The 25,672-nt window shown below is 42.2% G+C and overlaps 1 protein-coding gene across 2 annotated transcripts in view; it reads right to left on the minus strand.

The window, feature by feature from the left end:
• NT5C3A (5'-nucleotidase, cytosolic IIIA) overlaps positions 1-25,672 on the minus strand; it is a 66,103-nt gene that overhangs the window by 26,608 nt on the left and 13,823 nt on the right. Inside the window, exon 1 of one of the 2 annotated variants that reach the window (XM_056520435.1) lies at positions 3,084-3,127. The exons of the other annotated variant lie outside the window; for it this stretch is intronic. The gene's annotated coding sequence lies outside the window, so the exon portion shown is untranslated. Of the gene's footprint in view, positions 1-3,083; positions 3,128-25,672 lie in introns of those variants that run through there. 2 annotated transcript variants of the gene reach the window in all.

A 25,672-nucleotide genomic window follows, 5' to 3' on the forward strand; every position in this document is an offset into this window, starting at 1 on the left:
CCTCAAACCAGGTGACCAATGCTCCAAAAAAATGTGCCAGCCACCCATTCTTTTGTATGGTTTTATTAATTCATTTGATAAGATCTTATTGTCTTATTGATTGTTGTATGGCTGGTCTAAATGGCTCCTAAAATCTATTAAAAAGTAGCGGTTCCATGGGTCCTATGGTAAAAGGGCCTTCACTGTGACATCTACTCTATATTGATTGGTCAGGTGTCTGGGGATATTCTGACCCATAAGTATATGAGTCGCTGGGAGGAGGCTTTGAATTCCCAGATCTCTATAGCTCAATGGAAGATTATTTGGGAGCGGGCTTCTAAGGCCTCCATCTGCACGGAGTATAAGGAAACACAGTATGAGATGCTTATGGGGTGGTATCATACCCCAGAATTGCTCCATAGGTTGAACTCTACTATTCCTTATGTTGGCGCTATGGTGGTAAGTGTGGGGTTGTCCTTCCACATTTTCTGGTCCCGTCCCTTAATTCTTAGCTACTGGGTAGAAGTTAGAGGTCTGGTGGCGGAGGAATTTGGAGTGGCCGTTCCTTTAGACCCTATGTTCTACTTCTTGCACCTTTCTCCTCGTTCTCTGGGGAAAAAGGGTGTTTAATTACTTATGCATATTCTCCTTGCAGCTAAGACAGGAATACCTATATTTTGGAAGAGGACAGTTCCTCCCTCTCTTCAGGACCTGGTGGCATGTGACTGGGAGATCCGTTCGCTGTAGTCACACTCACAGCCTCCATGAATAACACTGTAGAATTGTTTTCCCTCGGTCTGGGACCCCTGGGACTGTTTTGCTGACAGAATCGTCCTGATGTTACTCCCCTCCCTCTGTTTAGTCCTTGTCTTCTCCCTTCCCCTTTCTGTTGTCTGGTTTGTGTTTTGTTTTGTATTGTGGTTTTTGTTGAATGTGGTGGCTCCTGGCCTTCCTTGTACTGTTGTGGGTTTCATGTCTGCTTCTTTGGATTCTATGGTTGGACGGTTCAGCCTCCGTCCTTTTGCCCTTATGCAAAAATTTTAAATTAAGTAGTATCTAATACAGAAGGATTGTTTTTAAGATTCTTTCCTTGAACAAACCGCTTTGGTGCTGAACTTCCTTATGTTTATCCTGTCACTGTTGTATTTATTGATGGTCAGATCAGTAAATCTGTGCACCTTACCATGGATATGATCAGATGCTACACACCCAAAAGGATTGGTGAGCTGAAATGTTTATGTGACCATACCTATGTTTACATTCTATTCTCCCGATAAGCTTTTAGGTTAGTCCGGTTATGCAAGACTAGAAAATATTTTTTATATTGTTATATGGCTTTATTTGTGGACTGCCTTAATGTGGCTAATACAAACATTGGGGGAGATTTATCAAAACCTGTGCAAAGGAAAAGTTGCCTAGTTGCCCATAGCAACCAATCAGATCGCTTCTTTTATTTTCCACAGGCCCTTTGAAAATGAAAGAAGCGATCTGATTGGTTGCTATGGGCAACTTTTACTCTGCACAGGTTTTGATAAATCTCCCCCATTATGTAAATACTCAACTGACTCAGTTTAAAGAGGTGTTTTAGTTGTATGTGCTCGAGTAGCTCTCATTGTAGCAACTAAAAACTGGTGGCACATGCAAAGTATCAGGATATAAAGTATTTTGTGTTGTTTATGCAATAAATAAGTCAAAGGCAGAAGTGGATCCAGCTTCCAGAGGAAAGATAGAACACCTTCCTTGATATCTACCCTTTCAGCTGGATCCCCTTCTGCCTTTGGCACATTTTCTGCTGCAAAAAATCTGCAGTGTATCTTTTTTGAGTGTTCCTACCCTTAAGGGCTAGTTCACACTCGCAGCGCTTACTTGTTGCAAGTCTGAAAGGGGCGGGCTCTCCGCAACCGATATTCAGCAGTGGAGTCTCTGCTGTGGGAAAATTGCTGCAGACCTCATTGAAGTCAGTGTGGTCTGTGGCGGATTTTCTGCAGCGGGGGGATTCCGCTTCTGAAATTCATCTACGGATACCCCGCCCCTTTCAGACCCGCTGCGAGTTTGAAACGAAATATGCTCATATGAACGAGCCCTTAGGCTAGGAACACAGAATGCAGATTTGTTGTCGATTTTCTAAACTGAAACTCAATGGGGGAGATTTGTTCAAACACAGAAGAAGAGTGGTGCAGTTGCCCATAGCAACCAGATTGTGTCTGATTTTTAAAGAGACCTCTGATTGGTTGCTATGGGCAACTGGACCACTCTGCCTCTGCACTGGTTTTGAAAAATCTTCCCAATTTCCTCTATTCAACTCAAAGACACAATGGGGAGATTTAGCAACACCGGCATTGAGGAAGAGTGGTGCAACTGCTTATAGCAACCATTTAGATAGCTTCTTTGTTTTCAGAGGTCTTTTTAAAAATGAAAGTAGTAATCCGATTGGTTGCTTTGGGCAACTGCACCACTCTTCCTCTACACTGGAGTTTTACAAGGTTGCATAAAAAGGGTGTCTACAGTCAACATTAACAAAAAGGAATCAGTTCTATAACAAGAACCAGCTAAGGATATAATAAACGCATGCCCCAGTAATTTTACATTGATAAAAGAAACAAACAAACACAAATCTCCCCCCCCCCTTATAAGATTTCAAACTTTGTGTACATAAAAAAAAAAAAACACCACAACAACATTTTTAAAGTCAGTCACTTTAGACAATTTAAATCGTTTGTAGAAATGTTAAGGTATTCACACAAGCAACAATGAGAAACATGGTTTCTATATCTAACTCCAACTATTACAGATCATTTAAAGTTACACAATCTACAAGGTCAACTGCACTCAATCTTTCATATGAAAAATAGCCAAAATAGTGAATTATTTGCAGAATATGGCAGACTGTAAATTGACAAGTTTAAGGCATGAAAACCAAACCCATCAAACCATTCTAAAATAGACAACTATACAAAAGGAATGGAACACCACAACATCTACATAAGTGACAACTATGGAGCCTTTACTTCCTCAAGGCATAGTTCTTAGGTTCCCAATAGGAGTTATGTGCCTGGCAGCCATGAGTCAGGAGCAGCTTGTTTACATGGGCAGAACATTCTTACCACTGGATTCTCTGTAGCAGCTGACAAGAGAAAAGAAAATCCTGCTTGTCTGCACAGCGCTTATATAGCTCAAGGTGTCCATAAGGGCGTCACCAGAAATAGAAGCTCTAATCCAGCCCAGCAGGCTGCCCTCTCTGACGTACTGGGCCCAGTGCCATCGCTGGAATCCAGATAGAAGGAGTCACCGGGTACAAGCTATGCATAACCTTTGGCTCCAGGACAAGGAATTGGTTTGGTTTTTCAGACAGATAGGAAACGGTTTTAGTTTTGTTTTTGCAAATCCAGAGAAATACTCTCTGTAATAATCATTGCTGAATGGACTCCCCCCCCCCCACCTCACTAAATTAACCCCTTAAAGACCCGGGGGTTTTCCGTTTTTTTTGCACTTTCGTTTTTTACTCCTTACCTTTAAAAAAATCATAACTCTTTAAATTTCGCACCTAAAATCCATATGATGGCTTATTTTTTAAGCCACCAGTTCTACTTTGTAATGAAGTCATTAATAATTAATATAATAATTATATAATAATTAATAATAATTAATATATTAATATAATTCGGACATTTCCACACGCGGCGATCCCACATGCTTATTTTTATTTACACTTTTTTTTTTATGGGAAAAAGGGGGGGGGGAAAGTGCGATTCAAACGTTTATGAGGGAAGGGGTTAAATGATCTTTATTCACTTTTTTTTTTGCAATGTTATAGCTCCCATAGGGGACTATAACACTGCACACACTGATCTTTTACATTGAACAATGGTCTCTCATAGGAAACCATTGATCAATGATTCTGCCGCTTGACTGCTCATGCCTGGATCTCAGGCACTGAGCAGTCCTTCGGCAATCGGACACCAGGAGGCAAGGTAATTTTGCCGATTTAGCCGCATACATCCCGAACAGCTCCCTGAGCTAACTGGCACTGATTTACTTTCACTTTAGACGCGGCATTCAACTTTGAATGCCGCGTCTAAAGGGTTAATAGCGCGGCACTGATCGCGGTCCCGGCGTTTGTTAGAGGCCGGGCCCGACCCACCGTGGCGCACGTTATAGAACAGGAGAGGACTCATGACGTCATTTGCCCTTAACCTCTCCAGGACGTAGGGCTTTTGCATATGCCCGTGAGAATTACGGTCCCCGCCGCTAGCCTTTTGGGGACCGGACCGGGATGCCTGCTGGAATCATCGCCGAGGGGGGTCCTGAGAACCCCCCCCCCCCCCCCCCATGTCGGTGATGGCAGAAAATCGCATGTCAATTCAGCCATGCGATTTTCTGCTATTCTGGGCTGATCGAGTCTCTAGTGACCCGATCACCCGGAAAATAGGGATGATCGGAGCTGTCAGTGGCAGCCCCGATCATCCTGAGGGATAGGAGTGAGGTCGCAGTACTGCAATCTCCTCCTATCCCCTGCCATTAGTCAGAACTGAATTGGCAGCGCAGGACAGTGGGTTGCCATGGAAACCCCCCCCCCCCCCCCCCCCGTTCTGCCCACCACTGGATGTCTGGCAGAACAAGGGGAGAAGATGGAGGCCAGTACCTAGAGGAGAAGATGCGTGGGGACTGCCAATCGTCGCTAGAGACTGCGGAGATCACGGCGCCGGTAGGGAAGCGACGGTGGGGGGGGGCAAAGAAAGTTGCAGTAAAGCGATCTTTACTGTGGCAATCACTAGGAAGGCCGAACTGCAACTCCCAGCATGCCCAGACAGCCAAAGGTTGTCTGGGCATGCTGGGAGTTGTAGTTTTGCAACATCTGGAGGGTCACAGTTTGGAGACTGTTACAGTGGTGCCCAAAAGGTAGCCCTCCAGATGTTGCCAAACTACAACTCTCAGCATGCCTAGACATGCTGGGAGTTGTAGTTCTGTAACATCTGTCCCTTCAGATTTTGCAATTTTCATGACATTTTTTAAAATTGCTCCTCTACTTTGAAGCCCTCTAATTTTGTCAAAAAGGAAAAAATATGTCCATTTTATGATGCCAACATAAAGTGGACATATTGTATTTGTGAATAAAAATAAAATTTATTTGGAATATCTATTTTCCTTACAAGCAGAGAGCTTCAAAGTTAGAAAAATGCAACATTTTCATGAAATTTTGGGATTTTTTCACCAAAAAAGAATGCAAGTAACGACGAAAATTTACCACCAAAATAAAGTAGAATATGTCTTGACAAAAAAAAAAAATCTTAGAATATTCGGTAAAAGAGTTTTCGAGTTATTAATTCGTAAAGTGACGGTGGTCAGAATTGCGAAAAGGGGCTCAGTCCTTAAGGGGTTATCCAGGAAAAAACTTTTTTTTTGTTATCAACTGGCTTCAGAAAACAGATTTGTAAATTACTTCTATTAAAAAAAAATCTTAATCCTTTCAGTACTTATGAGCTGCTGAAGTTGAGTTGTTCTCTTCTGTCTAAGTGCTCTCTGATGACAACTGTCTCGGGAACTGTCCAGAGTAGAAGCAAATCCCCACAGCAAACCTTTTGTACTCTGTGCAGTTCCCGAGACAAGCAGAGATGTCAGCAAAGAGCACTGTTGCCAGACAGAAAAGAACAACTCAACTTCAACAGCTGATAATTACTGGAAGGAGCAGGCGGTGTGTGACGTCACGACCCCGCCCCCGTGTGACGTCACGCTCCGCTCCTCAATGCAAGCCTGCGGGAGGGGGCATGATAGCTTGCATTGAGGGGCGGAGCGTGACGTTACACACCGCCGGCCCTGCGGTCGACCGTAATCAGTCCCGGAGCGAACACGCTCCGGGGACTGATTACAAACGGGGTGCAGTGTGCATGATCACGGGTGTACCCAGCTGCGGGACTCCCGCAATCAGGCATATTATCCCCTATCCTTTGGATAAGGGATAAGATGTGTAAGTACCGGAGTACCCCTTTAAGGACCAAGCATTTTTCCACTTTCGTTTTTTCCTCCTTACCTTTTAAAAATCATAACCCTTTCAATTTTGCACCTAAAAATCCATATGATGGCTTAATTTTTGCGCCACCAATTCTGCTTTGTAATGACGTCATTCATTTTACCCAAAAATCTACGGCAAAATGGAAAAAATAAAATCATTGTGCGACAAAATGGAAGAAAAAAAAAACGCAATTTTGTAAATTTTGGGGGCTTCCGTTTCTACGCAGTACATTTTTTTTGGTAAAAATGACACATCATTATTCTGTAGGTCCATACGTTTAAAATGATACCCTACTTATATAGGTTTGATTTTGTCATACTTCTGTAAAAAATCATAACTACATCCAGGAAAATGTACACGTTTAAAATGGTCCTCTTCTGACCCCTATAACTTATTTTTCCACATACGGGGGATCGTGCCATGATCTGAAGTTTTTATTAGTACCATTTTTGTTTTGATTGGGCTTTTTGATCACTTTCTTTTTTTTTTTTTTATGGTATAAAAAGGGACCAAAAATACGCTATTTGGGGCTTTGGGATTTTTTTTTTTTGCACATACGCCATTGACCGTGCGGTTTAATTAACAATATATATTTTTTTGTAGTTTGGACATTTACGCATGTGGCGATACCACATATGTTTATTTTTTATTTACACTTTTTTTATGGGAAAAGGGGGGTGATTCAAACTTTTATTAGGGAAGGGGTTAAATCATCTTTATTAACTTTTTTTTCTGAAATGTTATAGCCCCCATAGGGGACTATAACATGTTGTACGTTGATTCAATACACTGATCAATGCCTTTGCATTGCAATGTATTGATCAGTGTTATCGGCGGTTCATTGCTCCAAGCCTGAAATACAGGCTTGAGCAATCAATCGCCGATCGGATGCGCAGGAGGCTGGTAAGGCACCATCCTGTTGCGTTCTAGCTGATCGGGACATCGCGATTTTACCGCGATGGTCCCGATCAGCCCGACTGAGCAGCTGGAAGCTTTCACTATAGAGTTAATGTTCTGTTAGAAAAATTTAATGCGTGAACATGGCTGGTTGTAAAATTTTGCAGTTTAACTATGAAACATACCCTTATTTTTATTACATGAATTCAGTATGACTAAACAGCATACAGGCTACTTAATACAGAATCCACACAAAGTTTAAATCAAACAAAAAACAACAACAACAACAACAACAACAACCACCACCAACAACATATATATATTTTAATATATTCCAGGAGAGCTGCACTGGATTGATGGAATAAATTTTCACCATTCTTACACCATTTTGTGTGCCGCTGTTCTCTGTGAATATATATATATATATATATATATATATATATATATATATATATATATATATATATATATATATATATATATATATATCTCGGGCTGGTTCCCATGTGCTGCTGCAGGCGGGGGCCGGCCAGAGCAGGTAATAACAAATTTAAACACTAAAATTCCGTGTTTCCCCAACCAGGGTGCCTCCAGTTGTTGCAAAACTACAACTCCCAGCATGCCCTGACAGCCAAAGGCTGTCCCGGGCATGCTGGGAGTAGTAGTTTCACAACAGCACAAGGCACCTGGTAGAAAAACACTGAGCTAAGAAATAGGGCACAGGGAGAATGTGCCTAGAGGTCTGAATTTCTAAATTGTATTACAAATGTCTCCTCTCTTCTCCATACAAGCAGTAGGACCTTTCCCTTTTCAGCCAATCACTGGCCGCAGCGGTGTCACGTGTCAAGCCAGTGATTGGCTAATGGGGAAAGGTCTTTCTCGGCTGCAAACACACTAGGCTTCCCGCGGAAGATTTGAAAACAGTCTAGGAAATCCAGTGTATTGCTGCTGTACAAAAAGCTACCTACAGGGGGGAGAATGTGACATGGGGATGTGTGACACAGGGGGGAGAATGTGACAAGGGGGGGGGGGGGAGAGTTATGTGTCATGGGGGAGAATGGGACAGGGATAGTGGGAGATAGAAATTAAATGGGGGGAGATGTGAAATGGGTGATGGGCATAAAATAGGTGGATAAATGTGAAATGGAGGAGATTGGACATGAAATGGGGGGGGGGGGATTTCACCATTTATTTGTTAAATCGCATATCGAAATTGAAATATTAAGGCCCATATCGTGCAGCCCTAATATATATATTAAAATAAAAAATATCTACGTTATGGTACAGTGTAAAATCTTATTGAAAACATTGGGACACATTCCACATGGATTCCAATTCTATATAAATAAATAGATTCATAAATACTATAATGTTGCTCTGAGAAAAAGATGTAGCTTTATTTTATAGAGATTTTGCCACAATGAACAACTATGGCAAACTGACTTCACAAGTCACACATAGGATGGCCGGCTGTCCGTTGCCCGAGAACCTCCAAACAGACGTAGCCTCAATGGCAGCTGGAGACCCCTGGATTACGTGGCCTTAGTTGTTAGAGCCTTAGATCACATATAAGTTTATACCTTGGTGAGTGTTATAGGTAAATTTATCTATTTATAATTATATTTAATACAAAGTCAAGTATGTTAGGTTTATCACAAGGGGGGAAAAATATGGATGCTTCATGCAACATTGTATTTACTTAGTGTCTGCAGCATCCTTTAGAAGTCATCCTCTTTGGCTGTACTGACCTGGTCTATATTTAGGTATGTGCTGCAAATATTAAACCCATAGTATCTAGTAAACAAGCGTAATGACTATAACAGATACAAGCTTTGTTTTCCAAAGGGAAAATAAAAATGTAATACAACATCATTTCCTCTGTAGAAATAAAGGGGGTAAGCATGTTTGCACTCATCTCTGGACACTTGAGTGGGGTCCAAACCCCAGTGATCAGCTGCACAGGAAGATGAGTCTACACGTGAAAACCATTAAAATGGTGACCACTTATAAAACACATAACACAGTGATGAGAACCGCTTTTTCCTGCACGTAACAATAGCTGGAGCTGGGCAACGCCATGAAGAGGCCTTCACGATGGAGCATCACACTGGTTCTACACCTGGATTATGGTGTGAGGCGGCATTATGTTCTTTAGCCAGATAAAGCCAAGTTGCATGTTTGTAATGCCCAGCCTGCATGGCCTAAAGTTGCTACTATGGCCTATATTGTCTCCGGTCGCTTATCAAACATATCTGACATGGCAATAGTGGACAATCGCAAAGGGAGCTGCAGTGATTTGTGTGCCCAAATGCATTCAGTGTGGCAGAACATTCCTTATTAATAACCTCATAGCATGCCAAGGTGTATACGTGCATGTATTTCTGCATGTGACAATTATACTTGATGATACTAAATAAATGAATACATTTAGATTTTTTTCATCATTTGAATATTATTAACATGATTAAAAGGAAAATTGAGGCTCAGGATCTTGAATACTGGATAGACATTTATTAATTCATTGTTTAAAATATTTAATGTGCTTCGTGATGCACAGGGCCCTTGTGGGTCAGCGGGGACACAAAATACAATTTAATAAATTATAAAATTACATAGATAGCATAGAATACATTATAAAATATAAAAATATATAATAAAATACAATCAATATAAAAACCACGGCTGCAGCGATGTCCAGCCCCGGCTTGTGATAGGCTGAGCCCACTGTCATGTAAGGAACTCTGGCCGGCTTCTTACATGACAGTGGGCTCAGCCTATCACAAGCCGGGGCTGGACATCGCTGCAGCCGGTGATACGCTCTGCGGCGTCCCCGTCCCCAGGAAGTGGAATGATGTCAGCACTGCAGGACCGTGAGGCCTGTGCCGGACCAACGGGGGCTCGTAGGAAGGTATGTATGAGTTTATTTTGTTTACTTTTGAGGCCCGGATATATACAAAAAAGTGTTCCCCTACAGTTGTCCTTTAAGTATACTTGCAGTACTGAAGAGCTGAAGGATAGATCGTCGCTTAGAGACTCAGCCGTCTCATATGGATAGCGGTGATAGTGGGCTGCAATGAGCCATGAATTTTTCCAAGTCGCATAGAATGCGCGGAGAGAATGTTCAAATTACCGGTCCTATTATGTGTGGCATATGCTGATAGAGATTCAGCTATCTCAGAAGTTACAGCAATAATGAAAGATCCAGTTTTTTTCATGGCCGTGGCAATGCGCATAAGTACCTGGGGCTTAGTGGATGCCATATATGCACAATAGCTGTATTCCAATATAGAGGCTGGACTTGAAACGAGTCCAGGTCCGCTATTAACGCCACATATATCCAGCCTCTATATTGGAATACAGCTATTGCGCTTATACAGCATCTGCTAAGCCCTAGGCCCTTATGCGCATTGCCACGGCCACGAGGACGCCACATACCCTCTGACCGCATTGGGGGGGGGGGGGGGATCACCTGTACAGCCTCAAAAAAACTGGATCTTTCATTATTGCTGTAACTTCTGAGATAGCTGAGTCTCTATCAGCATATGCCACACATAATAGGACCATGAATTTGAACACTCTCCGCGCATTCTACGCGATTTGGTAAAATTCAAGGCTTATTGAAGCTCTGTAGTCCCCATCATTGAAGCCCACTATCGCCGCTATCCATATGAGACGGCCGAGTCTCTAAGCGGCGATCTATCCTTCAGCTCTTCAGTACTACAAGTATACTTAAGATTGCTACTGTTTGCTACATTGTTACCATGCAATAATTGTTACATTGTTGCCAACAGATACCACTCATTCTACAAACAGCGCATTGAACAGTACAATTCTGCACTTTTACATATTCGTTTCTATTCAAAAGACACATGCACCACTATTTAATTTTATTCTTACAGGCTGGAATATCCACAGACGTGTGGCTTTTATACTGATTGTATTTTATTATATATTTTTATATTATAATGTATTCTATGCCATTTATGTAATTTTATAATTGATTAAATTGTATTTTGTGTCCCTGCTGACCCACAAGGGCCCTGTGCATCACGGAGCACATTACATATTTTAAACAATTAATTAATAAATTTCTATCCAGTATTCAAGATTCTGAGCCTCAATTTTCCTTTTAATCACTTTTACTTTCCGACACAGTGGGTATAGGTACCATTTGAGTTGCTCGGATCAAGGTGACTAGCAGATAGGAGCCTCTCCTATTTTCTATATATTGCTATGTTATTAACATGTCTATCAATCCTGCGATTGATACAATTTTGCAACTAATGCTCAGTCTGTTGGTGGTGCTGAAAGTGAATTGAGTACTTTCTGTCAAATTTCATCCATAGATAACAGATGATCATAGGAATTCCAGCAGCCAGACAATGCCTTTAAAACTATACTGTCCATTGATAGCCCACCAGGATAGTAAATAGGAGACAACAATATTTGCAGCTGACTCTTTTCATAAGTCTAGATTACATAAATTATTAAAGTTTTTACATGCTACCACAGTGTCTGGAAGTGGAGCAGGTGCAATGCTCCACAGCAGTGCCTCTCAACCTGTAAAGTCAAGGGTCCCCGCTTTGGTCGCAATTAGAAAAAGGATAAAAAAGGTCAGTTCCATCATATCAGCAAAGCTGCTAGGATTACAAGGAATTAAGGACATGTGAAGACATCCGCAGGTTCTGCACCCAGGGAGGAGGGAGACTACAGAAGAGTACAGTGATCCCTCAACATACGATGGTAATCCGTTCCAAGCGGACCATCGTTTGTTGAGGGATCCGTGCAGTGTAAAGTATAGGACAGTGGTCTACAACCTGCTGACCTCCAGATGTTGCAAAACTACAACACCCAGCATGCCCGGACAGCCAACGGCTGTCCGGGCATGCTGGGTGTTGTAGTTTTGCAACATCTGGAGGTCCGCAGGTTGTAGACCACTGTTAGAGAAAGTTGTACTCACCTGTCCCCGCCACTCCGTATCGTCACCGCTGCCCAGGATGTCGCCGTCCATCGCTGTCGCCGCATCCCCGCCGCTCCGGCAAGGCCTCTACTTCCCTGGCATCCTCGCTCTCCGTCGCCGCCATCACGTCGCTACGCACGCCGCTCCTATTGGATGACGGGACGGCGTGCGCAGCGACGTGATGACATTGATGGAGGGCGCCAATGATGCAGGGGATCCCGAAGAGGACGCGCCGGAGCCCCGAGGACAGGTAAGTGATCGTCAGCGGACCACACAGGGCCCCGCAAACAGCTATCCGGTGGCAGATGAAGCAGTCAGCGCTGCCGGATAGCCGTTTATGCGATGGCCCCCAACATAAAAAAGCATCGTATGTTGATGCTTCCTTCAACATGCGATGGCCTCTGAGAGGCCATCGCATGTTGAAATTCTCGTATGTCGGGGCCATCATATGTCGAGTGTCGAGGGGGTCACTGTATAGAGAGATTGCACAAGAGATATGAGCTCTCCTGACATTCCATCGCTTCATCACCAGCATCTCCTGTGCATCTACCAGTCTGGGAAGCGCAAAAAAAAGGTTACCAGTGGGGAAGTTTCCATAAGAAGTGGGGCATAAGGGATCAATGGTGTGGAGGTAGGAAAGTGACGAGAATAGGCACAGTACTGCTGCCATAGCGAGGGCAGGAATATTGCTAATTGTGTTGCATTGCAGTGTTAAGCAATTATGCAGAGGTTTTTTTTATGTTGCATCGTGATATCTGCAACATAAGTGTTTTGTGCCCCTAGGAGGTATAACCTATGCAAAACTGTATTTTGTCTGGTAAGACCCAACCTCACAATGAAGTCCCAGGTATAAAAAGGTATAAAAAAAAAAAAAAAAATTTTAAATAAAAAAAAAAAAAAAAAACACCTTATCCAAACTATCATTATGAAGCAGATACTGGGGCAATCACACCAGAGCTGTGTACCAAATGTTCTGTTGCTATTCTTAGATCTATACACATAACTTGAATATTCAGGGCTATAGACGTAAACTTATATCAGCCCTGAAGTTTTAAATATAGATTTAGTTATGTCAGTTTTGACTGGTAACAGGTGCAAGAAGCGTCTTCTCCTACAATGAAAGGCCTGAGTGATGTGACAGCAAGCAGTGTGTCACTGCATAGATATAGAGGAGAATCTGTGTTTACATGACTGATGTATATAGAAGCACAGATAACCTCTCCTTCTGTTACCCCACCACCACAGCCAGATGGCACAATACAAACCATTTTATCTGCAATCATTCTCATATGCAAGCAAGTCATATCCCCCTGCCCTGATCCCCCTTAACTGGCATTCTGACGCCTCCGGATCTCCAGTTACTGACCAAGATAGGACTAAGCAAGTGGGCATTTCCTGCTAAGAAAACTTCTCAGGAACAGGAAGCAGTGGTGACAAGCGCTGACCAGGAAGTGTCAGTGTGGCAGCCGTGGAGGCATCAGGGAAGAGGAGTATGACTTATTTTTTTACCCCTTAGTAAGTCACTTTATTTTTATTTTTGTGGTTTTATTTTCTTCTAACAGCTGTAAACTTTTCAGTTTTCAAATCTACAATCTTTCATTTCACAATTAAATGTATGTGGAAACTAAAAAAAATAAATAAAACCTCCACCCCCCTCCCAATTTAGTAGGTTTTGGTTTTCAGAAAGTACACTTTACAGTAACACTGACAAGTTATCCTCATTCTGTGGGTCAGGACATTTACAAGAATACATTTGTTTAGCTTTTGCTGCTTCCAAAAAGAAAACATGTTTATAAATTGCCATGTCTTTTTTTTTTTTTTTTTCGGTCTATGGGGCTTTAAGGGCTCATTTTTTCATCTTTAGATTTTATTAGTACCTCTTAAGTATTTGTGATCATTTTTTATTTAATTCAATCCAATCCAAAAATCTGAAATTTGTGACTTTGGTATTTTTTTGTTTATGTCATTGACCCTGCAGGATCAGAAAAATGAAAATGTAATAGCTCAGGACAATTAGCATTGGCTCTGGCAGTCTTTGCCAGCTACTTTGCTGGAAAACCCCTTCAACTACCCATAGACTGTCCATTTCTTCATACAAAAACAGCTTCAACATTAGCCGCTCTTGGGGTCCCCCCCCCATTGAACTCCTTTCTGGTCCTTCACCCTTTAAGAACTAAATTTCTTCTACTTTAATCATTCTTTCGTAAAATAACTTGTGTGCTCAGGGTCAATGTCTTGCTGCATGATGCCCGTTTTTCTTAAAGGAGATCTCCACCATAAAGGTGATTTTATGTACGTACCTGCCAGACAGTAATTGACATGCTTTTTGTGAACTGGATATTTCCTCTTGGAGTCCATTCTCTCATACTACACATCCCATAGTTTCTTGTTTGTAAATGTGAGGTCACTTTCCTCACTCCCACACATCAGCCACCCAACCTATTGAAACACAAATGAGCTGCATTCCATATAAAAGACCAGTGTTTTCTAACCAGGGTGCCTCCAGCGATTGCAAATATACAACTAGTTGCAGAATGATCTTTCTCCCACCCAGCGGTTTCTCCACACATTGAAGCAGGACAAGTCATGTGTCGGCCGCACTGCAACTTGGGAAATCTAGAGACCTGAGTAATTGTGTATGCTGTTAAAAATAACATATTGGGGCGAAGAATTGTGAAACCACCATCACACACAGGTACAGACACTATATTATGAACTAAACTAGCTTTACAGCCTCTGTAGCACAGTCAAGAAAATCCTGGAATACCTCATTTAAGTTTTCCTAACTATTTTGATTCAGCATTTATTGTTCCGTCAATGTAGGCAAGTTGCCCTGGTCCAAATACAGCAAAACAGGTCAAAAGCATACTACTACAACCAGATTTCACAGATGGTCTCAGTTTTTTGGTCTCCAAACATAACACTTCTTACTTAAAACTAAAAGCTCTATTTTAGTCTCATCCATCCTCAAATCCTTGTTCCAATAGCCTTTTGGCTTGTCCAGGGATCTTTACAAAGCTGCAGACAGGCAGCAATGTTGTTTTTGGAGGGCAACATCTCTCTCCTTGAAATGCTGCCATGCACACCACTGTTGTTCAGTGTCCTCCTGATGGTGGACTGAAAAACATAAAAGTGCAAAAAACAAACACAAACACACACACACACACACACACACACTTCTTTACTGCCTCCTTGTGCATTAGAGAACTCCAGCCAAAATGAACTTATCCCCTATATACAGAATGAATGGAGCGTGTGCTGTCTAACGCACATGCGCTTCTCACTGAGAGCTGGGTCCCGTACCGGCCCTCAGTTAGGAGCGCATGTGTTTTAAAATTAATTTTGGCTGGAGTTCACCTCTAAAACAGAGTGCCTACTTATCTCCATTGTTTCCCTACTGTCACATGTTCCAGTCCTGGCAGCTATTTTGTTCGGTCAGCTTTCAGTCATGTCCTGCTCACCTTGATAATTGGCTGAGCGAGACATCATCAGAAGCTGGCAGAACAGGAGCACAGATCACAGCAGGGACCAGCAGATGAAAAATACCCGAGCAAGTAAGGTAAGTATGTACTCTTCTTGTTTTATTGCATGGAGAAGTAGGAAGGAAAGTTATATATTTGCCCAGAAAACTAGCTAATCTATTGTGACAGGCCTGTAGTTGCCAATGTGGACTATTATACGCCTTGCTCATGGAGTGATCTTTGTTGGTAAACGTCTCCTGGAGAGGGTGACAATAGTCTTGAGTATTCTCTATGTGTACACATCGAGGGGGCGGGGATTTGTCATCCCAAATCTTTTTTTTTTCAATGGGTGTGCGCTGAAATGGTGTTGAAAACTTTGTGCGCCAGATATTGCGACCAAAAAATCCAAATAATCCGATCCACTCTCTGTTTTACTCAGAAAATATGAAAGAAGTTTGTCTACCAGCAATTTACTAATTTACTAATGTTCCCACATAAAATGTGGTGAATTTGAGCTCTGGAAAACCAGAAAGCTAAAAGCAATAGTAAAAACAGCAACACCTTGGGAAAAGCACCAAATTAGTACCTACCAAGGAAAAATAGCCCAGAAAGCAAACATTCCATTTTTTAATAAATGAACCCCAATCTGTCTAATTTTGGATTGATGGAGTCCAAAGTTGTTAGAGAGTGATTAAAGGGGTACTCCACTGGAAAAAATTTTTTTTTTTTTTTAAACCAACCGGTGCAAGAAAGTTAAATAGATTTGTAAATTACTTCTAATTTAAAAATCTTAATCCTTTCACTACTTCTCAGCTGCTGTATGTTTCAGAGGAAGTTCTTTTCTTTTTGAATGTCCTTTCTTTCTGACCACAGTGCTCGCTGCTGATGCCTCTGTCCATTTTAGGCACTGTCCAGAGTAGGAGCAAATCTGTTTAACCTTCTAGCACCAGTTGATTTCTTAAAAAAAAAAAAAAAAAAAAATATGTTTTTCCAGGGGATTACCCCTTTAATAATCTTTTCTAGCTTCATGGGGGGGATTAACTCTTTCAGAGTTTCTCAAAAGTCTTTGTTTATGTCAAACATATGTTGTAAAGATCATCCATTGATAGATTAATTCTTTAACCCCCTTAAGGACTGGGCCATTTTATCATTTTTTTAGAAGGTGAGGAGGAAAAAATGCAACACATAATTTTCCACCTACTGACCCATATGAGGTCCGATTTTTTTGCCACCAATTTTACTTTGTAATGGAATCAATCATTTCACCACAAAATCTAGGGCGAAACCAGAAGGGGAAAAAAAAAAACAGAAAAAATAAATAAATAATCTCTCACACCATTTTGTAACTTTTGGGGGCTACAGGTTCTATGCAGTGCACTTTTCAGTAAAAATCATGCTGGGGAGGGGTGAACACCACCACTGGACCACCAGGCTATTACCGGCGGCCCCCAGCTACAGGAATCAGCTCGGGGCCGGCCGGTATGGTGCAGAATCTAGTCAGGAGCCTGCGCCATACACCACTTGCCATCTTAGGATAAGCCAGCTCATCCTTAGATGGCAACCGATTAAAGAAAAAAAAAGTCGCCAATTTACACCTGACTGTCATCCTATTCATTAGACTATTTTCCACCTCAAATTATCTGCTTATCCTAAGGGGCTAATGCTCATTCACGCTTACCACTGTGTGTGAGCTCACACAACCTCCTTTGGTAAGCGATCCTAGTTATTATTGGTGGATTACCTATAGGCGGTTTTATGCTATGGAGCGCTCTCCTATTTTGTTCTAGTTTACTTAACATTAAAGACCATACTAGAGAACAGCAGCATCTCGTTTTCCATAACTAAGAGCTTGCAGTATCAAACATTCTTGCTCACTTAACTGCTGCTCTGAGCTGCCAAGAGAAGTTGCCTTCAGAGTGTTGAGCAGGTCACATGGTTAGGGAAGTGGTGAATATAGATGAGAAAGGTCAGCCAATCACACACAGAAGCACCCTGAGCTCTGAGAGCTGAGGAGAAGGGAGTGTGAGGTTACAAATTGATGTGTTAGGTCCAAAAATGCTGCAAAACCCAGCAAAGTGGGGCTTGACAGTCATCATGGACTTCCTGCCCAGAGGAAAAGCTGAGGGAAGCATTTTATGTGCTTAGCAAAGATTACACTTGTACATTACAAAAGTTATATAACTTCAGCATGTGCAGCTATATAAAAAAGGTCATTTAATTTGGCTGTAATTTCCCTTTAAGTCATTATATGGGTCAATTACAGTCATGGCGAAAATGTTGGCTCCCCTGAAATTAAAACTAATGGGGCCCTATGAGTAACACTAACTATATATCATTTTTATTAATTTTTTTTTACTTTTCTTTTTTTTTTTTAAATGCTGTGATTGGCATTGATCACAACGTATAAAAAGTTAATGATGGTCAGTGACGGGATCGCCGCTGCCCGTCATTAGTGGTGAATGCCCAGCTACAGTAGCCGTCACTCAGCACCCATGACCCGAGCAATCACTCACCACCTATGATGCGAGCACAGCTCATGCACTCGTTCATAGATACTTACAGCTTTAGGGCGTACTGAGCCATATACTCAGTACTCAGGTGGGAGATAACTAGAGATGAGCGAACTTACAGTAAATTCGATTCGTCACGAACTTCTCGGCTCGGCAGTTGATGACTTTTCCTGCATAAATTAGTCCAGCTTTCAGGTGCTCCGGTGGGCTGGAAAAGCACCTGAAAGCTGGACTAATTTATGCACGAAAAGTCATCAACTGCCGAGCCGAGAAGTTCGTGACGAATCGAATTTATGTAAGTTCGCTCATCTCTAGAGATAACCAACCCCACTGAGTATAGGCACAAGAACTGTTGAGATCAGGTGAGTGAGAGAATAATGCCATAGGCACACTTATGGCAGTTGTTCCATAAATTGTGGCTTTCCAACAGTCCAACTGGAAGGCCACAGGTTAGAGAACACTGTCTTATAGCATGCAGTACCTGCTGCCTTAGCCAGTTTAAGGGGGTGATGGAATAGAGAAAGTGCCCTTTATGTACTCTTACCTAGTTGACATTTCTAAGCACTGAGTGTTCCCCAATTTGTGGCTCTTCAACAAAACTAAAAAAAACTCTTCATATTCATACAGCCAAAGGCCACATGTTAGCAATCCCCTTCAGATAAAATTCACTAGGGAAGAAGAAACTGTATGGTAAAAGCCAGTGTTGTCCATTAGAGATGAGCAAATTTACAGTAAATTCGATTCGTCACGAACTTCTCGGCTCGGCAGTTGATGACTTATCCTGCATAAATTAGTTCAGCTTTCAGGTGCTCCGGTGGGCTGGAAAAGGAGGATACAGACCTAGGAGACTCTTTCCTAGGACTGTATCCACCTTTTCCAGCCCACCGGAGCACCTGAAAGCTGAACTAATTTATGCAGGAAAAGTCATCAACTGCCGAGCCGAGAAGTTCGTGACGAATCGAATTTACTGTAAATTCGCTCATCTCTATTGTCCATGTTATAGCCTTTGGCTGTCTGGGCATGCTGGGAGTTTGACTTCTACTTATTTTTAAATGGACAGTCAGTTTAGGGAACACTTGGTGATTAAGGGTACATTCCCACACGGCGTATTTGCTGCTGCATATTTTATTTTCTCTGTTGAAGTCAATGGGTAGGAAAATACGCAGCACCAAATACGCAGCAAATACGCAGCAAAATTCGCCGTGTGGGAATGTACCCTTAAGAAGGATGCAGCTAGGTAAACTGCAGAGCACACGGTGGACATTAGACACTAGTACACAGGTTGTCAGAATTCTATTATTTGGTGCTTTGAAGAAATGAGCACTTCTCACAATACAATGAATACACTTATTTGTGGTAACTTAAATTCCCTTAATTCAGGTTCGATATCCTTCTAGTCATTACAAAGCCACAGTCTGAAGGTAGTTAAAGATCATAATACACGTTCACTAGCTCTCTCTCCCAATCCCACTATACCCTGCTGGGCCGAATGTCAATGTATTCTAAACTATAATCCACAAATAAGCAGTACAGCTCGAATCATTTCACGGGACAACTTCTTGTTATAAAAGTAGAAAATGTTTATTAGAATTCTGTGAAAACAGCTGGAGGACAGCAGAGGGATGCGTGAGCGTGGGGGAGTCACAGGCACGGGGGACAGCAGAGGGATGCGTGAGCGTGGGGGAGTCACAGGCACGGGGGACAGCAGAGGGATGCGTGAGCGTGGGGGAGTCACAGGCACGGGGGACAGCAGAGGGATGCGTGAGCGTGGGGGAGTCACAGGCACGGGGGACAGCAGAGGGATGCGTGAGCGTGGGGGAGTCACAGGCACGGGGGACAGCAGAGGAATGCGTGAGCGTGGGGGAGTCACAGGCACGGGGGACAGCAGAGGGATGCGTGAGCGTGGGGGAGTCACAGGCACGGGGGACAGCAGAGGAATGCGTGAGCGTGGGGGAGTCACAGGCACGGGGGACAGCAGAGGAATGCGTGAGCGTGGGGGAGTCACAGGCACGGGGGACAGCAGAGGGATGCGTGAGCGTGGGGGAGTCACAGGCACGGGGGACAGCAGAGGAATGCGTGAGCGTGGGGGAGTCACAGGCACGGGGGACAGCAGAGGGATGCGTGAGCGTGGGGGAGTCACAGGCACGGGGGACAGCAGAGGAATGCGTGAGCGTGGGGGAGTCACAGGCACGGGGGACAGCAGAGGAATGCGTGAGCGTGGGGGAGTCACAGGCACGGGGGACAGCAGAGGGATGCGTGAGCGTGGGGGAGTCACAGGCACGGGGGACAGCAGAGGAATGCGTGAGCGTGGGGGAGTCACAGGCACGGGGGACAGCAGAGGGATGCGTGAGCGTGGGGGAGTCACAGGCACGGGGGACAGCAGAGGGATGCGTGAGCGTGGGGGAGTCACAGGCACGGGGGACAGCAGAGGAATGCGTGAGCGTGGGGGAGTCACAGGCACGGGGGACAGCAGAGGGATGCGTGAGCGTGGGGGAGTCACAGGCACGGGGGACAGCAGAGGGATGCGTGAGCGTGGGGGAGTCACAGGCACGGGGGACAGCAGAGGGATGCGTGAGCGTGGGGGAGTCACAGGCACTAGCCGTATCACGCAGCTTGCGCTTTGTGCAGGCCCTGGTTGTTCCGAATTAGGTAAATTTTTTTAAGTAAAAAACAACAACTATATAACGTACAAATGAGTGCATGTAGTGATAGAACACACCCAAACTTGTTCAGTACACTTCAATGTGACATCTAAGAATAAAGCAAACAATACAAAGAGACAACCATTATGGTAGAGTATCCCTCTGTCATATCTGAAGAACGGTTAAAGTAAAGGGCTACACATAAAAGGTAAAATCTAGGTTTTGGGGGGGAATATATAACACTAATACATTAAGGGTACATTTACACCAGGGCTTGATAAATCCCGGGCACCAGGTTGTAATGGCGAATAAGAAATTCATGGTGGTACCCAGGTTTTTTGTCAATCCTGTCCATCCTTTAAACATTGTCATGTGACATCTGGGCACCGACCAAAGACTTCCGATGCTGTACACCAGAGGCAGAACAGGGAGGGGGGGGGGGGGGGGGGGGGGGAAATCAGTGGAGGAACAAAGGCATAGGTAAGTAGAAGAGAAGAAGGGACATTAATAACTGACATACAGGGGGGGGGGGGGGATTAGGGGACACTAAAGACTATGACACAGGTGGAATAAGAGTCTACAGTAATAACAGGAGATAGGAGGGAAGATAAGGAGACAGTAATTACTATGATGCATGGAGAAATGAGGGGACATTAATGACTGATCATATAACATTACATGACATTTTATTCTGGCTCCTAGATTAAAAAATGTGTCAGGCCCTGGTTTAAACGTGCATATTTTCCTGCAGATCCTTTCAGCTGATTTTGCTACCCATAGGCTTTAATAGGCAGCAAAATATGCAAGTGTGAAAGTATTCCCAAAGTGTACCTGTCATTAACAAAAAATAAAGAAAAATAAATAACATGCCAGTTAAAAAATGTTAGTGATCTGGGCCAAAGTGTTCAGACCCTGACTGGTCTGGTAGAGAATGCTGAGTCAAAATGCTCAGATCCCAACCAGTCAAAACTGTTCCCTAGGACATAAAAAAAAAATTTGGGGGGGGGGATTTTTATTTTATTTATTGACAGTGCCCATTTAAAGAGCTCTCAGTAGCCGAGTCAAATAAATGTTAAAACTTGTACATTTTTCATGAACCTTTAGAAGATCCCAAACAGCTCCTAGTATATACTGACTACATTTAACACTAATGCTGTCAAGCTGAGAACTAGACAAAATAACGCTGAGCCACTGCATGACTAGGAGAGAGTCTTATCACATATATACAGTACCGGAGAGATTGGGCCTCACAATCCAGATAGGCACAGTGCAAATATTTCATCCTACCTTACCTTGTCTGTTAGATGCTCGGAGCATAGATCAGGTGCTGCTCTCCTATTTATAAGCTAACATCTATGATGAGACCTGCTACACCAGTACAACCAGTATCAGGATTCCAGCTTACGGAATGTGACAATATTCAAATTAGTCATTCATTTGGAGGAAGAATATTAACCCCTTGAAGACCCAACCAATTACTGCTTTTGCAATTTAATTTTTTGCTCCTTGTCTTCATAGGGCCATACCTCTACCTAATAGTACTGTATAATGACACCTTTCATTGTACCATAAAATGGACTGCAAAACGGGGAAAAAAAATATATAAAAAATTATGCCGCTCACTAAGCAGGATTGCCATGTTATCTGTATTACTCAGATTGGTACAATTACGATACCAGATTCATATTCTTTCCATCATGTTTTACCAATTTAATTTTTTTTTTTTTTCAGAATAAAAAATAAAAAAAAGTTTTAATTGACATTTTCTGAGCCCTATAACTATAACGCTTTTGGTAAAAATTTTGAGGGATGGGATGTGGCGATACCAAAATGTTTTTGGGGGGTTTTATGTTCTTTTCTTACTTTGAAAATGGGAAAAGGGGGCAATTAGATTTTCTTATTATGGGGGGGATTTTTTTTATTTTTTTTGTTTTTTTTTTCCCCCTTACAGTTCTTAAAATGGGTACTCCGGAGGAAAAAAAATTTCAAATCAACTGGTGCCATAGGCTCCAGAGGAAGTTGTGTAGTTCTTTCCAGTCTGACCACAATTCTCTCTGCTGACACCTCTGTCCAGAGCATGAGCAAATCCCCATAGCAAACCTCTCCCCCTCTGGACAGTTCCTAACACGGACAGAGGTGGCAGCAGAGACCACTTTGTGTTTCTATGTGTAGTTCTTTATAGTCTAACCAAATAGAAGTACCGTAATTCACAAATCTGTAACATTTTAGCACCAATTGATTTGAAAACATTTTTTTCCTTCGAATTACCCCTTTAAAAGGAGTACTCAAGTGGAAAACAAATTTTTTTAAGTGAACTGGTGCCAGAAGGTTAAACAGATTGGTAAATTACTTCCATTTAAAAATCTTAATCCTTACAGTACGTATTAGCTGCTGTATACTACAGAGGAAGTTGTATTTCTTTCTGAAGTTCTTTTCTGTCTGACCACAATGCTCTCTGTAGACTGATTGACTTAGGATTTCCATGTCGGCTATTAGCGGCAGCTCTTAGCTGATGGAAGCAGCCAGGTATGGAGCAGGCTTAAGTTCCCTTCATGCACTGTTGACGACCACAGGGCGAGAACACTCATCATGTGACATCAAGAGGTTAAGAAACAAAAATAAAACAAATATATCAGTCACTCACCACCTGGTAATGACTAAATAATATTCATTATATTACATGTAGACAAACGACAGCATGTCCTCACAAGGCGCTACTGTTATATAACGTATAATTATAGAGAAGAAAAAAATACAACCAAGATCACAGAAAGATCAACTGGCCTGCATCATTGACTCGTCATCTAACACGTCAGATTATCAGAATTAAATAACACTGAAAAGTCAGAGAGAGGCATAACCAGTTTAGGCCCCGATCAAATCACGTTTTTAGCCACATGGGGTATACATTGGCAACCTGTTAAAAGGGTAGACCATGTTTTTGAGTCCCGTACAAAACAGAATACAATGGGGAAGATTTATCAAAACCTGTCCAGAGGGAAAGTTGCTGAGTTGCCCATAGCAACCAATCAGATCTCTTCTTTCAGTTCTCAGAGGCCTTTTGAAAAAAAAAAAAAAAAAAAGAAGCGATCTGATTGGTTGCTTTGGGCAACTCATCTTTTCCTCTTAACAGGTTTTGATAAAACTCCAATATATTTTGGCAAATGGACTGTTGTCACTGTTAGGCCATGTTCACACGTCCGGAATTTCTCCATTAGAATTCCGCCAGAGATTCCGAGCAGCAGCCCCGTTGAACTCAACTGGATTCTGCTGCGTTGTGCACACAGAGGAATTTCCGTGCCAGAAATTCCGATTTCTGTGCCAGAAGAAAGAATGAACCAGTTCATTCTTTCTGTGGTCTCTGCACAGAATGCATAGCACGGCACATTTCGGTGTAGATCTAGCAGTGGCATATTGTGTCAGCGCCTGCAGTCTCCGGAAGGTCCGCACTGATATTTTCTGCGCTGACATTTTGGACTTGTGAACATGGCTTTAAAATACATTCAGAACATTAAAGTCAAATGACTCCTTAGGAACACGTCTGCATATGCATAGACACTTTTTTGGCTAGGTGGCTACATCTGTATCATTCAAGTTAACCATAAAATCACATGGGGGGAGATTTATCAAAACCTGTCCAGAAGAAAAGTTGGCCAGTTGCCCATAGCAACCAATCAGATTGCTTCTTTCATTTTTCAGAGGCCTTGTTAAAAATGAAAGAAGCAATCTGATTGGTTGCTATGGGCAACTCAGCAACTTTTCCTCTGGACAGGTTTTGATAAATCTCCCCCATGGTGGTGTAAAAGATTAAACATTGCTCATGTACTACCTAACTGCTAGAGATAAGACTGGGTTCCCACTGGTATTCTAACCAAAAGGAATGCCAAGATATCCCGATATACTTAAAGGACAGAGTATTGTCTACTAGTGACTAAGTTTGGTCCATTTCCTTAAAGTATACTTTTATTTTTTGCAGGACTCAAGTATATGTTTCTGAAAAATGCTCAATGTAGTCTCAAGCAAACTAAGTATGTTCCATTTAAAACCAAGAGGATGTAATCTCCAGTCAGCATACCTTCACGATGGTAACCAAATGTACACCTGCAATACAGAGCGTGAACATGGTGTGAACCCAGTCTATTAAACATTTTCTTAAACCCCAGTCTGAGACAGAAATACACATCAGAAAATTGTCAGCAAATCCCACAGTCCAATGCGTATGAGAGCCTCTGACAGTAGATTTAAAAGGAGGAGCTAAGCCTGACTGACTAAGAGGGGTATGAAGGTACAGTAGTCATACACTTTCAAAAACGGTCAGCCAAAAGTTTGGAAAAGATTTATTAACCTTGTTTCCTCTACAGCTCTGACTGTAGCTCATTTCTCAAAAAAACAATAGGATTGGGCAGTAAAAGTCCAACACTGGCTGTGCTGGCAGCATGCGCATTCACTTTAACCCCTTAAGGACTCAGGGTTTTTCAGTTTTTTGCACTTTAGTTTTTTCCTCCTTACCTTTTAAAAATCATAACCCTTTCAATCTTTCACCTAAAAATCCATATTATGGCTTATTTTTTGCGTCACCAATTCTACTTTGCAGTTTTACCCAAAAATTCACGATGAAATGAAAAAAAAAAAAAAATCATTGTGCGACAAAATCGAAGAAAAAAAACGCCATTTTGTAACTTTTGGGGGCTTCCGTTTCTACGCAGTGCATATTTCGGTAAAAGTGACACCTTATTATTCTGTAGGTCCATACGGTTAAAATGATACCCTACTTATATAGGTTTGATTTTGTTGTACTTCTGGAAAAAATCATAACTACATGCAGGAAAATGTATACCTTTAAAAATGTCATCTTCTGACCCCTATAACTTTTTTATTTTTCCACGTACAGGGCGGTATGAGGGCTCATTTTTTGCGCCGTGATCTGAAGTTTTTATCGGTACGATTTTTGTTTTGATTGGAATTTTTGATCACTTTTTATAAATTTTTAATGGTATAAAAAGTGACCAAAATACGCTTTTTTGGACTTTGGAATTTTTTTGCGCGTACGCCATTGACTGTGCGGTTTAATTAACAATATTTTTATAGTTTGGACATTTACGCACGCGGCGATACCACATATGTTTATTTACACTGTTTTATTTATTTTTTTTATGGGAAAAGGGGTGTGATTAAAACTTTTATTAGGGAAGTGGTTAAATGCCCTTTATTAA

Source organism: Hyla sarda, chromosome 5, assembly GCF_029499605.1.
Source record: "Hyla sarda isolate aHylSar1 chromosome 5, aHylSar1.hap1, whole genome shotgun sequence".
NCBI lineage: Eukaryota > Metazoa > Chordata > Amphibia > Anura > Hylidae > Hyla > Hyla sarda.